Genomic DNA, 12,893 nt, shown 5'->3' with positions numbered 1-12,893 from the left:
TCAAGGACAACACAAGTAAACACAAAATGCAATTTGTAAATGAAGGTGTTTATTATTAAAGGTGAAAAAAAATCCAAACCATCATGGCCCTGTGTGAAAAAGTGATTGCCCCCTAAACCTAATAACTGGTTGGGCCACCCTTAGCAGCAACAACTGCAACCAAGCGTTTGCGATAACGTGCAATGAGGCTTTTACAGCGTCCTGGAGGAATTTTGGCCCACTCATCTTTGCAGAATTGTCCTAATTCAGTTACATTAGAGGGTTTTCGAGCATGAACGGCCTTTTTAAGGTCATACCACAACATCTCAATAGGATTCAGGTCAGGACTTTGGCTAGGCCACTCCAAAGTCTTCATTTTGTTTTTCTTCAGCCATTCGGTGGTGGACTTGCTGGTGTGTTTAGGATCATTGTCCTGCTGCAGAACCCAAGTTCGTTTCAGCTTGAGTACACGAACAGATGGTCGGACATTCTCCTTCAGGATCTCTTGGTAGACAGCAGAATTCATAGTTCCTTTTATCACGGCAAGTCTTCCAGGTCCTGAAGCAGCAAAACAGCCCCAGACCATCACACTACCACCACCATATTTTACTGTTGGTATAATGTTCTTTTTATGAAATGCAGTGTTCCTTCTACGCCAGATATACTTGGACACACACCTTCCAAAGAGTTCCACTTTTGTCTCATCGGTCCACAGAATGTTGTCCCAAAAGTCTTGGGGATCATCAAGATGTGTTGTGGAGAAATTGAGACGAGCTTTGATGTTCTTTTTGCTCAGCAGTGGTTTTCTCCTTGGAACTCTGCCATGCAGGCCATTTTTGCCCAGTCTTTTCCTGATGGTGGAGGCATGAACGTTGACCTTAACTGAGGCAAGTGAGGCCTGCAGTTCCTTGGACGTTGTTGTGGGGTCTTTTGTGACCTCCTGGATGAGTCGTCGCTGCGCTCTTGGGGTAATTTTGGGCGGCCGGCCACTCCTGGGAAGGTTCACCACTGTTCCATGTCTTCGCCATTTGTGGATAATGGCTCTCACTGTGGTTCGCTGGATTCCCAAAGCTTTGGAAATGGCTTTATAACCCTTTCCAGACTGATAGATCTCAATTACTTTCTTTCTCAATTGTTCATGAATTTCTTTGGGTCTCGGCATGATGTGTAGCTTTTAAGGATCTTCTGGTGGACATTACTGTGTCAAGCAGCTCCTATTTAAGTGATGCCTTGATTGTGAACAGGTGTGGCAATAATCAGGCCTGGGTGTGGCTAAAGAAATTGAACTCAGGTGTGGACAACCACAGTTATAGTATGTTTTAACAAGGGGGGCAATCACTTTTTCACACAGGGCCATGATGGTTTGGATTTTTTTTCACCTTTAATAATAAACACCTTCATTTACAAATTGCATTTTGTGTTTACTTGTGTTGTCCTTGACTATTGTTTAAATTGGTTTGATGTTCCGAAACACTTAAGTGTGACAAACATGCAAAGGAACAGGAAATGAGGAAGGGGGCAAACACTTTTTCACACCACTGTATTTCTTCCCCTTGATGCTGCAGGGACTCCAAAAATTGGTTTAAGGCTAGTGCTTTCTGTGGAGAGGCTGGTAACTGTGTCTCTTTGAAGGACATGTTAGGAGGCTGCTGAGAGAAAGTCCAGAAGTGACCCTACCTGATTGTTGATAGGACCCATGGGTCTTGACACTTGGAGGCCCAGATGGGGAAAAAGTTTTTTAACCGTGCTCCCACTGGAGGCGTCTCTGCCCCTCTGACGTCAAAAAGACTTTGTCCCCTCCTGGGGAGTGGTGAGGGACTTGTTCTTTCTGGCTCTCAAAAAAGAAGAAGTCGGTGCCTCTCCATGATTTTTTGTTGTCCCCAAAGGCGCGAGACTGCCTGAAGTCTCTAGAATTTGATTGCCGGAATATTGATAAATAGGACTTTGTTCTCCGGACTTCCCTGTCCTGAGGAAGTAAGCCAGATTTTCCCCCTGTTACTCTGGAGATTGCTTTGTCGAGTTTCTCGCCAAACAAGGATTTTCCATCAAAGGGAATCTTGCACCAATTCTGCTTTGATGCTAGATCGGCTGTCCAAGGCTTTAGCCATGAGGCCCACTTTGCCATAACAGAGTGCAGCATTGAATTGGCTGAACACCGGATTGTGTCAATTGCAGGCCCAGCATTTTTTCCTTAACACCCGTGGTGGAGGCGAAGGCGAATGACGACGTCTAAAAAGATCCTGATTTTCTGGAAGATTTATGGTGAGAAGAGCGTGACCTCCACTCAGGACTATCGTCATTGTCATGGCACCTTGAGGATTTTCTGGACCGCTTTGAAGGAACAGGGCTGAAACAAACCAAGTTTGTTTATCAGTGGCTCACTCAGTGGCACACACTGGTTATGAGGCGCAGCCCTGAACTCACAAAGGCACCAACTTTTATAGGGAGAGAGGTTGGGAACACTCCATTAATTAATTAAATTAATTAAAACCTGAAATCAATTAAATTTAGCCCTTACTGGCAACAACTACTGGGTTGGACGGATTGAGAATAAAAGTCTTAAAGGGGACAAACTTTACTTTGGTCTGAACACCTCACTATTTTTTCTCCTATTTATTTTTCTGAAAGAAAAAAATACTTGTCACTAACAATTAAACCCTGCTGCTCTTATTTAAAAGGAACAAAACCTAACCTGACCCAAGGAACCGGAAAGAAAGCTGATCCTCCTGCTGTCTCCACCAACATTCGTTCATTCTTGAATTTATCAGCAGATTGCGTTCCTGTGAGGAAACTCTGCAAGACCCCAAAACATCTTCAGAAGGGGTTCCCAGTCTTATCAGCGCTAATAGCGGCCCAAGAGCAGGGACTGCGCATGTGAGAGGCTTAACCCGGCGGATGCTGCTGACTGCAAAGGTATGGACATATTGCTACTCTTCACCAGTCAAGAGGTATTAGGAAAAAAAGGAGAATGTTGGCGGAGGGACAATGTCCTTTAATTTATGCTATTCACTAGTCCTGAAGGCGGAGCTCTATCACATGCATGCTGCCATGGAGGCACCAGGAAAAATGTTTTCAACTTGTAAACAACAAATCTCAGAAAGAGGCTCGGTCCTTAAGTGGTTAAAAATAAAATGTTGTTTTTTTCAACAGAATTCTGATTCTTGACAAAAAGTAAAAAAAAAAATACTATGGTTAATGTTGCAAACTACTGTTTCTTCAATAGCAAGAATTGTTTGTTCACTGTGACTCCACTATACAATACAAATGTGTACATATTAGGGTGTAGCTCCCAAGCAGAATCATTTATTTGCTTGTATACAGTATGTTTGGTTTATCCAGCAAGATTAGGTACCAAGCAAGCAACCACAATGCAGAAGCTGTCAAGTTTTTTTTTTTGATGATGACATAGTTGCAATGGTAAAACAGTAGTAATTCTTCCTACTTGAAGTGCACGATGTTTGACCTACCATCTAATAGCTGGCTGTGGGATTACAAAATATCAAACAATGCTTTAAAACAATTTTGGAAAACTATTGCTGTGCTAACCTATAAAAGTATCATATGTGAATCCAATGTTAAAGTGCAAGGGTGCCTACAATTGCTCAATAATAAATAGTCTAAAGAAAAATAATACATTTCTAAATGCACAATGCATACAAATGATTCCAAGAGAAATAGTGAATACAGTAATAAAGTGCAATTCTGCTCTAAAGATGAATCTCAATCTCTGGATCCATATATAACTTCCATAAATGAAACAACTAAAAAGTCCATAGATCCAAAAACAGGCATGCTCCCAGTGAAGGCTGTGGTTAGTTTAGCATCCAAAAGTGCTTTAGTTAAAGTGCTCCGTGTGCATGTAGTCCCCATCTCCACAAGGCCACACCATGGGTGATTCCCCACCGCGGTGCAGGGGCATACCAATTGGTTGGCAAGACTGGCGCCTGCCAGGGGTGCAGGCCGAAGGGGAGTGTTCTACTGCTCATCTGAGTTGTTCTTGTTCATTAATTTCAGCCAGTGGCGTAGCGTGGGGGGGGGGGGGGGCAGGTGGAGCCGTGGCACTGGGCGAACCATTGGGGGGTGAAATCCCACACTAGTTTGTGTCACTTTGCCTCAATTCTCTGAATTTCCATTAGCTGTGTCCCCTGCGATCCGGCCGCCATGTTGTGGCAGCTGGCACCCTGTGATTGGGCGAATGTGGTCATGTGCTGCGGCGGGGCCGGCTAGTCCTTGGGCGCATGCGTGAAGGCTGCTCATGGAGTCCCGCCCATGCTTCTGTAAGCCATTGCCACCTTCTCCTCCACCCTTCCTCCTGACCTCGTCGGATCTGAAAGTGCAGTGGGACTTCATCTGGGACTGGAAATCATTCCCTGTTGGCAGCATTGCATACAGTGATGGATGGGGAACAAAAAAAGGAGGTGAGTGTGTGTGAGCCTGTGAGGGAGCCATCTCAGATGGAAGCAGCCGCCGGTCAGCAGCAGTTAGGGAGAGTCACGCCACCTCCATGCCACATGTTAATGCCAGCCAGCAAGCACATAGACTGCCCTGAGGGATGGAGTGGGTGCTGCACTCATGGCAATGGAGTGGGTGCTGCATTCATGGCAATACAGTGGGTGCTGCATTCATGGCAATATGGTGGGTGCTGCATTCATGGTACTTGTGAGGCTGCAGATGGGCACTGATTAGGCTGCATTGATGGGCACTGACCCTTATTTTGCTTCACAGTTCTTTATTTAAAATTAAAATTTTTAAAAAAGTTTCCTGAAACTTCCTTTTTAAAGTCATCTGACTACTATGTTTATTTGCAATATCTTTTTTCAAAAGTCAAAACAATTGAAAAGGGACTGTATAGCCTAAACATGATCTTTAATGGATATGCAGACAATTAAAAATTAAAGGAAATTGATGTAAAAAAACAAACAACTGAAATTCTAACGCTTTAATGAAGGGAGATGCTGGGGGGGGGGCAATACAGATTCTCGCCAAGAGAGCTGGAGACCGTAGGTATGCCTCTGCTGGGGTGCTCACTCGTCAGCAAGTATGGACCCCCTGGGCTTAAATCGAGGTGGGTCTACTAGGCTTGAGTATACCGATGGTTCTCTGTTCATTTCTCTCGGTTTGTCCAGTTCATTGAGAAAATTGAATGACAGGAAATGACATAGCGTGATACTATTTCTTAAAATCACATAAGTATAAGATAAATATGTCCACTCACATGTAAAAGTGCTGTATCGTGGCACTAGGAACGATCTGTCAACAATATGTAGCGATGTCACTGAGTGTAGTAGTTCCACCCTGCTTAGCCAGGCATTCACTTCCAAACACACGTTGCCAGACAAATGAATAGTCCTTCAGCTTGTTTTTGTTGTTTTTATTAGGGAATTTAACTTGGATGGGGAAAGAGGACATGGGATTCCCAGATAATTGGTCTTGTTGAATTGAACAAATGATTTTTTGAATCTATATTGTCAGGCTCTAAAGCTCCTTACCCCTCCAGCACATCATTTGAGTAAGCTACACTTTCTCTACTGCACAAACCTAGAATCCTGTCACAGTTAGCACATGGTTAAGCCTCACTCTGAATAAGTCCCAACTGTTCAATAGCCGCCATTTTCTGGCAGGGGTCTGTAAGTCCCTTTGGTGTAGCAACCAATAGTGATGAAATGAAGTACTTTTGTGTTAAATGAATCTTGGTGGACTACTGGTCCCAGTAAGTCCTGTGCAAGTCCTACCAAACCTTCAGGCTGCAGCAACTTGACTTAAACACCAGTGACATCACAGTCTCTCCCTCTGACTTCACATTCAATCCCAGCATGTCTCTCCCAGATCTCCACACTGTGCCTGTCAATCGCCAACCCCGGAATGGATCTCTTCTAGTGATTTGCCTGGCAATGCACCCCGTTGTCCTCTTCCTGCTCCTGTTCAGGACAACCTGAGATAACCTGAGATAGCTTTTGTATGAAGGGGTTCCTGCCCAGCTCCAGAGCTCCAGACCCAGAGTCACCACCCCAAAAAGGCGGCTCTCGCAAGACCACAATAGCCTAAGCCTTTGTACACACGGTCGGACATTCCAGAGGAAGATGCCCGATGGGACCGTGTTGTCGGATAATCCGACTGTGTGTGGGCTCCATCGGACTGTTTCCGTCGGATATTTTAGCTGGGCTATAAAACTTTCTGACAACATGATCCGATCGGACTTTGTCCGATTGTGTGTAGAGAATTACGATCGGACAAAGCGCCACGCATGCTCAGATCAAATTCCTAGACCAAAGCTATTGGCTACTAGCCTGAACGTAGTCCCGTCGTAATGAAATAACGTCGTCACGTTACGTGCGATCGGATTTTCTGACAACTTTGTCCGACCGTGTGTATGCAACACAAGTTTCGGACAAAATCCAATTTTGTTGTCGTAATGTCCGACGGTGTGTATAAGGGCTAACACTCCATCACTAGTTCAGGGTTGCCACCTTATGCCTTTAAACCTAAACACCTATGAATTACACAGGTTCTGGGCTGATTAAATGCAGATAAGGCACCAAGTGAGTTTAATTACTACCTTAATCAGCCACAGAACCTGTGTAATTAATATGTGTTCGAGTTTAAAGGAATGAGGTGAACTGCCTCCTGCAAATCCTAGTTGGGGATTGGTCAGGGATCCTAGATACACTCCATGCCACTCCAGTCCTCTGCCCTGCCTCTTCTCCAGTACCTTCTAGAAAAAGAGGAGGCCCCAGAGAGATTAAAAATAAAGATCATTTGACAGATAAAATGGCACCCATATATTTATTTTATCTGTGCATTTAGCTGTTTGCCTGAAGTTCTAATATTAGTTTAAAATAGATTAAGGGGAGACCAATAAATGTACCACATCCCATATCCCACTTAAACATTAGAATAACAGCAAAATTTGGAAATATGGGACTTTCAAGATGCCTATAATATGTGTACAAGCAACATATAAAAACAAATTATTGTTATAATAAAGAAAATACTGTAATGCCGGGTACACACGATTGGAATTTCGGCCAGCAAAAGATCGATGAGAGATTTTCATCGGAAAATGCGACCATGTGTATGCTCCATCGGAATTTAGCTGGCCGAATTCCCACCAGCAAAAATTTGATAGCATGTTCTCAATTTTTCAGACTGAAAAACTTTTGGAAATTCTGATCGTGTATATGCAATTCCAACACACAAAAACTCACACATGCTCAGATTCAATTAGGAGATGGAAGCTATTGGCTACTGGGTATTGAACGTTTTTCTAGTCCCGTCGTACGTGTTGTATGTCACTGCATTTTTGACGGTCGGAATTTTGTGTGAACGTGTGTATGTAAGACAGTTTGAGCGAAATCCCGTAGGAATTCCTTCAGGAAAACCATCAGAGCTTTTTCCGACCAAAATTCCGATCGTGTGTACGTGGCATTAAAATCCATTTTCATAAAACATATACCCCTTATCGGCACAAACATAAGAATTTAAGTTGTACTGTTGTAAATTACAGGTGTCAGATGCAATTATTATAAGTTTTTCTTGTAGATGGTTAGCAAGAAAAAGGGGAGTACAGTCCTGACTTAAGGTAAGGTCAATAGTAAGAGTGAGCACAAGAGGCCAAAAAAGCACTGCAGCTTTAAAGTGATTGTAAGGTTATTTTTTTTTATTTTTTTTACATAACAAAACATATCATACTTACCTCTACTGCAGCTCGTTTTGCACAGAATGGCCCCCAAACCTGCACTTCTGAGGTCCCTCGGCAGCTCTTCGCGGCTCCTCCCCGCATCAGATAACCCCCAGGGAGAAGTGCTCTACCGGAAGATTAATGCATTTAATGCACTTAATGCACACTTAATGCATAGGATGCATTATGGTGAAAAAACCACAAACCTTTACAACCTCTTTAACCACTTGCTTACTGGGCACTTAAACGCCCTTCCTGCCCAGACCAATTTTCAGCTTTCGGTGCTCTCACACTTTGAATGACAATTACTCAGTCATGCAACACTGTACCCAAATTAATTTTTTGTCCTTTTTTTTCCCACAAATAGAGCTTTCTTTTGGTGGTATTTGATCACCTCTGGGGTTTTTATTTTTTGCGCTATAAATGAAAAAAGACCGAAAATTTTGGAAAAAAAACGCATATTTCTTTGTTTCTGTGACAGAATTATGCAAATTATTAATTTTTCTTCATAAATTTTGGCCACAATTTATACTGCTACATATCTTTGGTAAAAATAACCCATATTAGTGGATATTATTTGGTCTTTGTGAAAGTTAGAGAGTCTACAAGCTGTGGTGCGAATCACACAAAATTGATCACATCTGATGTACTGGTGGCCTATCTCACTTCTTGTGACCCGAACAAGTCAGGAAAGTACAAATACCCCCCAAATGACCCCTTTTTGGAAAGTAGACATTCCAAGGTATTTAGTAAGAGGCATAGTGAGCTTTTTGATGTTGTCATTTTTTTCCCACAATTCTTTGCAAAATTAAGATGTTTCATTTTTTTTTTCTCCACAAAATTGTCATTGTAATAGGTTTTTTCTCTCACGTGGCATGTGTATACCACAAATGACACCCCCCAAAAAATTCTGCTACTCCTCCTGAGTATTACAATACCACATGTGTGGGACTTTTTCACAGCCTGGCCACATAGAGAGGCCCAACATGCAGGTAGCGCCATCATGTGTTCTAGGAACATAAATTACACATCTAACTTGTTGACTATTTATTACACTTTTGAAGCACCAGGACAATGACACGTGACACTGATGACAGATGGCACTGATACGTGGCAATGATGACACTTATACGTGGCACTGATGACAGATGGCACTAATATGTGGCACTGATGACAGATGGCACTAATATGTGGCACTGATGACACGTGGCACTTATACGTGGCACTGATGACACGTGGCACTAATACGTGGCACTGATGACAGATGGCACTAATACGTGGCACTAATACGTGCCACCGATGACAGATGGCACTAATACATGGCACCGATGATGCGTGACACTGATGACAGATGGCACTGATACGTGGCAATGATGACACTTATACGTGGCACTGATGACAGATGGCACTAATATGTGGCACTGATGACAGATGGCACTAATATGTGGCACTGATGACACATGGCACTTATACGTGGCACTGATGACACGTGGCACTAATACGTGGCACTGATGACAGATGGCACTAATACGTGGCACTAATACGTGCCACCGATGACAGATGGCACTAATACATGGCACCGATGACGTGTGACACTGATGACAGATGGCACTGATAAGTGGCATTGATGACACGTGACACTGACAACAGATGGCACGTGACACTGACAGGTGGCACTGATGACAAATGTCACTGATACGTGGCACTGATGACAGATGGCACTAATACGTGGCACTGATGACAGATGGCACTATGTGGCACTGATGACACGTGGCACTGATGACAGATGGCACTTATACGTGGCACTGATGACAGATGGCACTGGGGACAAATGGCACTGACAACAGATGGCACTGGAGGCAGGTGGCACTGGGGGCAGGTAGCACTGGGGTGGATGGCACTGGGGGCAGGTAGCACTGGGGTGGATGGCACTGGGGTGTATGGCACTGGGGCGGATGGCACTGGGGTGGATGGCACTGCTGGGGGAGGATGGCACTGCTGGGGGAGGATGGCACTTTTTTTTTTTTTTAACTGGAGGCAGAACGGCTGCCGCTGCAGCCGTTCATCTCTCCCCTCTCACACTGTCTGTGTGAGGAGGGAGAGTGGCGCTGAGCTGGACACGCTGATCACGCTGTAAACGGCCGCTGTGATTGGCCGTTTACAGCGATCTGTGTTTGCCTGTCCCCGGGGGACACGGCGAACACAGAACTTCCGCGATGCGCGCCTGCGGCGGCACGCATCGCGGAAGTAAACATCAGGACGTCCAGGGACGACCACCCGGACGAACGCGCCTGCTCTACGGCCGTCATTCGGCTATAGGGCGGGCGCGAGGTGGTTAAGATGTGTGAAGCTCACACATATTCCCAGTATTTAATATTGTAAATTTTTTATGTTTGCACTGATAATGGATAGTAGCTTTATGTTTTTGTAAAAATAGATTTTTAACAATCTTTTTACTATATTAAAATAATTATTTTGAAGTGTTGTCTGTACATATGTCATTGGCACCTTGAAAGTTCCACATTTTCCAATTTTGTTTTTGTTCTAATATCAGCTCTAATTATATTATATGCTCTATATATATATATATATATATATATATATATATATATATATATATATATTATTATTATTATTATTATTATTATTATTATTATTATTATTATTATTTTATCTGCTACAAGAAAGTAAAAAGCTGTGCTATTTAACCCTTAGATTTTGCTTTGTCAAAGTAATATTTGTAAATCAGGCGTTAAAGTTTGCAATGGATGCAATTCAGGCTTGTTTTATAGCATTGTTTGATATTTCCTAATCCCACAGTTCACACACTTCATGTAGGCAGAATTACTCTTGTTTTCCCACAAGCTTGTTACCCAATCTTACTAGATAAACCAAATACATACAAGCAAATAAATGATTCTGCTTGGGAGCTACACCGTAATATGTACACATTTGTATTTTTAGTGGAGTCACAGTGAACAAGCATTTCTTTCTAGAAAAAAACAGTAGTGTACAATAACCATAGTATTTTTATTTACTTTTTGAATGGTTAAGAATCAGAATTCTGTTGAAAAACCAACGTTTTTAAGGGCTATAATTACTATCATCATGAAAATATTTTCTCTGAATGCTCAGAATTTTCTCTGAACTCTGAAGATAAATTAAGCCTCTTACACATGATCGGATTTTCCGGGGAGAAATGTGTGATGACAGGCTGTTGGCGGAAAATCCGACCGTGTGTATGCTCCATTGGACAATTGGACAACTTTCCATGGGTAAATGTTGGATGGCAGGTTTATAACTTTTCTGCGGACAAATGTGTTTTGTGGGATTTTCTGAGCGTGTATACAAGTCTGTCGGACAAAAGTCCAAAGTACAAACACGCATGCTCGGAAGGAAGGACGATCCAGAAGCGGTCAGTCTTGTAAACTAGTGTTCGTAATGGAGAATTAAAATTTGTGACGTGGCAAATGATGAAATCTCGAAATGCAGCACACATTCTCTTCTTCTTTAATGAAAGCTCTATTTGTGGGGAAAAAAGGACGCCAATTATGACCGCGCAATTGTCAGTTAAACTGACAGTGGCAAAACGCAAAAAACGCTCTGGTCAGGAAGGGGGTAAATCCTTCCGGGGCTGAAGTGGTTAATGGGATAATACAGCTGCTTTGCTGGTGATACTGATGGAGTTATTGTAAACAAATTTTCAAAGGTTTTTTTCTAGAACTTAACCAAAAAGTGCATTCTATGTATCCAAAAATATAGAAAATGTACCAAATCAAATAATTATTCAACCAAAAAAAAAGTCAAAGCAATATAACTTCAAGGCCAATAATAAATAACACGTTATCTTCTCCGATTCCTCAACATGTCTGGTTGTTGAAACGAACTGAAAAGCGCAAAATGAAAAACGCTAAATGAAAAGCGTGAAAAGAAAAGTGAAAATCAACACTCACCAAACTTCGTCTAACATGAAATTAGCAGAAGGAGCCCAAAGGGTGGCACTAAAGAGCTGAAAAACCATGTAGTACCTCAGTACGTTTGTAATTGTTTGTAATTGTTGTGTATGCAAGAAAAGTTTGGGCCAACGTCCTTTGGACAAAAGTCCACAGTTTTGTTGGCCAACAATCCGATCGTATGTATGAGGCTTAAGATAACTACACCTTAAATTTTCCAAAACATGGTGAATTGTCTTCAAAGGTTAAAAGGGTAAAATAAATTTGCATTCTGTAAAGCTTTCTGCCTGTTTCTCCACTATAGGCAGACAGTTACTAAAAAGCAGCAAGAATCAATGAACCAGGAGGGCACTCACCCTCGTAGGGTGGCAGATGAGACTTCTTTCCCACAACTTTGTGAATAAAAAATGTGGCTTAATGGCCACATTGTTTTTAAATTCTGACAACTGGTACATGGAGAGGATCCCCTGCTGTCACAATGGGGGATTGGAAGGGGGGGGTGGTTTTGTAGCTATTGTATCATGTAACATGTTACTAAAGGGAGACTTATTCTTTAAAATGTCTTTGCAAGTGTGATCATTTACAAGATATATATCATTAGGGATGGACCAAACACCCCCCTATTCAGTTTGCAGCAGAACTCCCGAACAGGGGAAATGTTCTAACCTGAAAAGCAAACCCCATCAAAGTCTATGTGAGCCAAACAGGAAAAATCAAAAGTGCCCATTTTGAAGGCTTATATGCAAATTATTGTCCATAAAAGGGGTATGGGGGTCTGGGTACTGCCCTGGGGGGAATGTACCAATACACTTTTTTTTTAAGCTATCGTTTTTTCAGGAGCAGTGATTTTAATTGTGCTTAAAGTGCAACAAAATTAATTAAAAATTCCTTTAATTATAAAGCCTGGGGGTCCCCTTAATATGCCTTTAAAGTGGCACATCTGTAGCATGCATAAAACATGCTACAGGAAAAATTACATTTCTAAAGAAAAAAAAACTAGTCGAATTCCATTTAAAATGACTTGCGGTTACAATTGACAATTGATGACACCGGGCTATTGAAAAAGAGAAAACGTCATTTCAGAAGACCCCTACACTGGTCCCACCACCTCTCCTATACACAGAGATCCAGTCCATACACTACTCCATCTCTACTCCACCCATAACTAATTTCAGAAGACCCTGACACTGAGCCCCCATCCTTTTTATACATAGAGGTCCAGTCCCTACATTGCTCCAATACTACTCCATCCATAACTAATTTCAGAAGACCCCTACACTGGT

This window comes from Lithobates pipiens, unplaced genomic scaffold, assembly GCF_037356315.1.
Source record: "Lithobates pipiens isolate NorthernLeopardFrog02 unplaced genomic scaffold, aLitPip1_a1.2 Scaffold_13, whole genome shotgun sequence".
Lineage (NCBI taxonomy): Eukaryota > Metazoa > Chordata > Amphibia > Anura > Ranidae > Lithobates > Lithobates pipiens.
Note: the sequence above shows the minus strand (reverse complement) of the source record.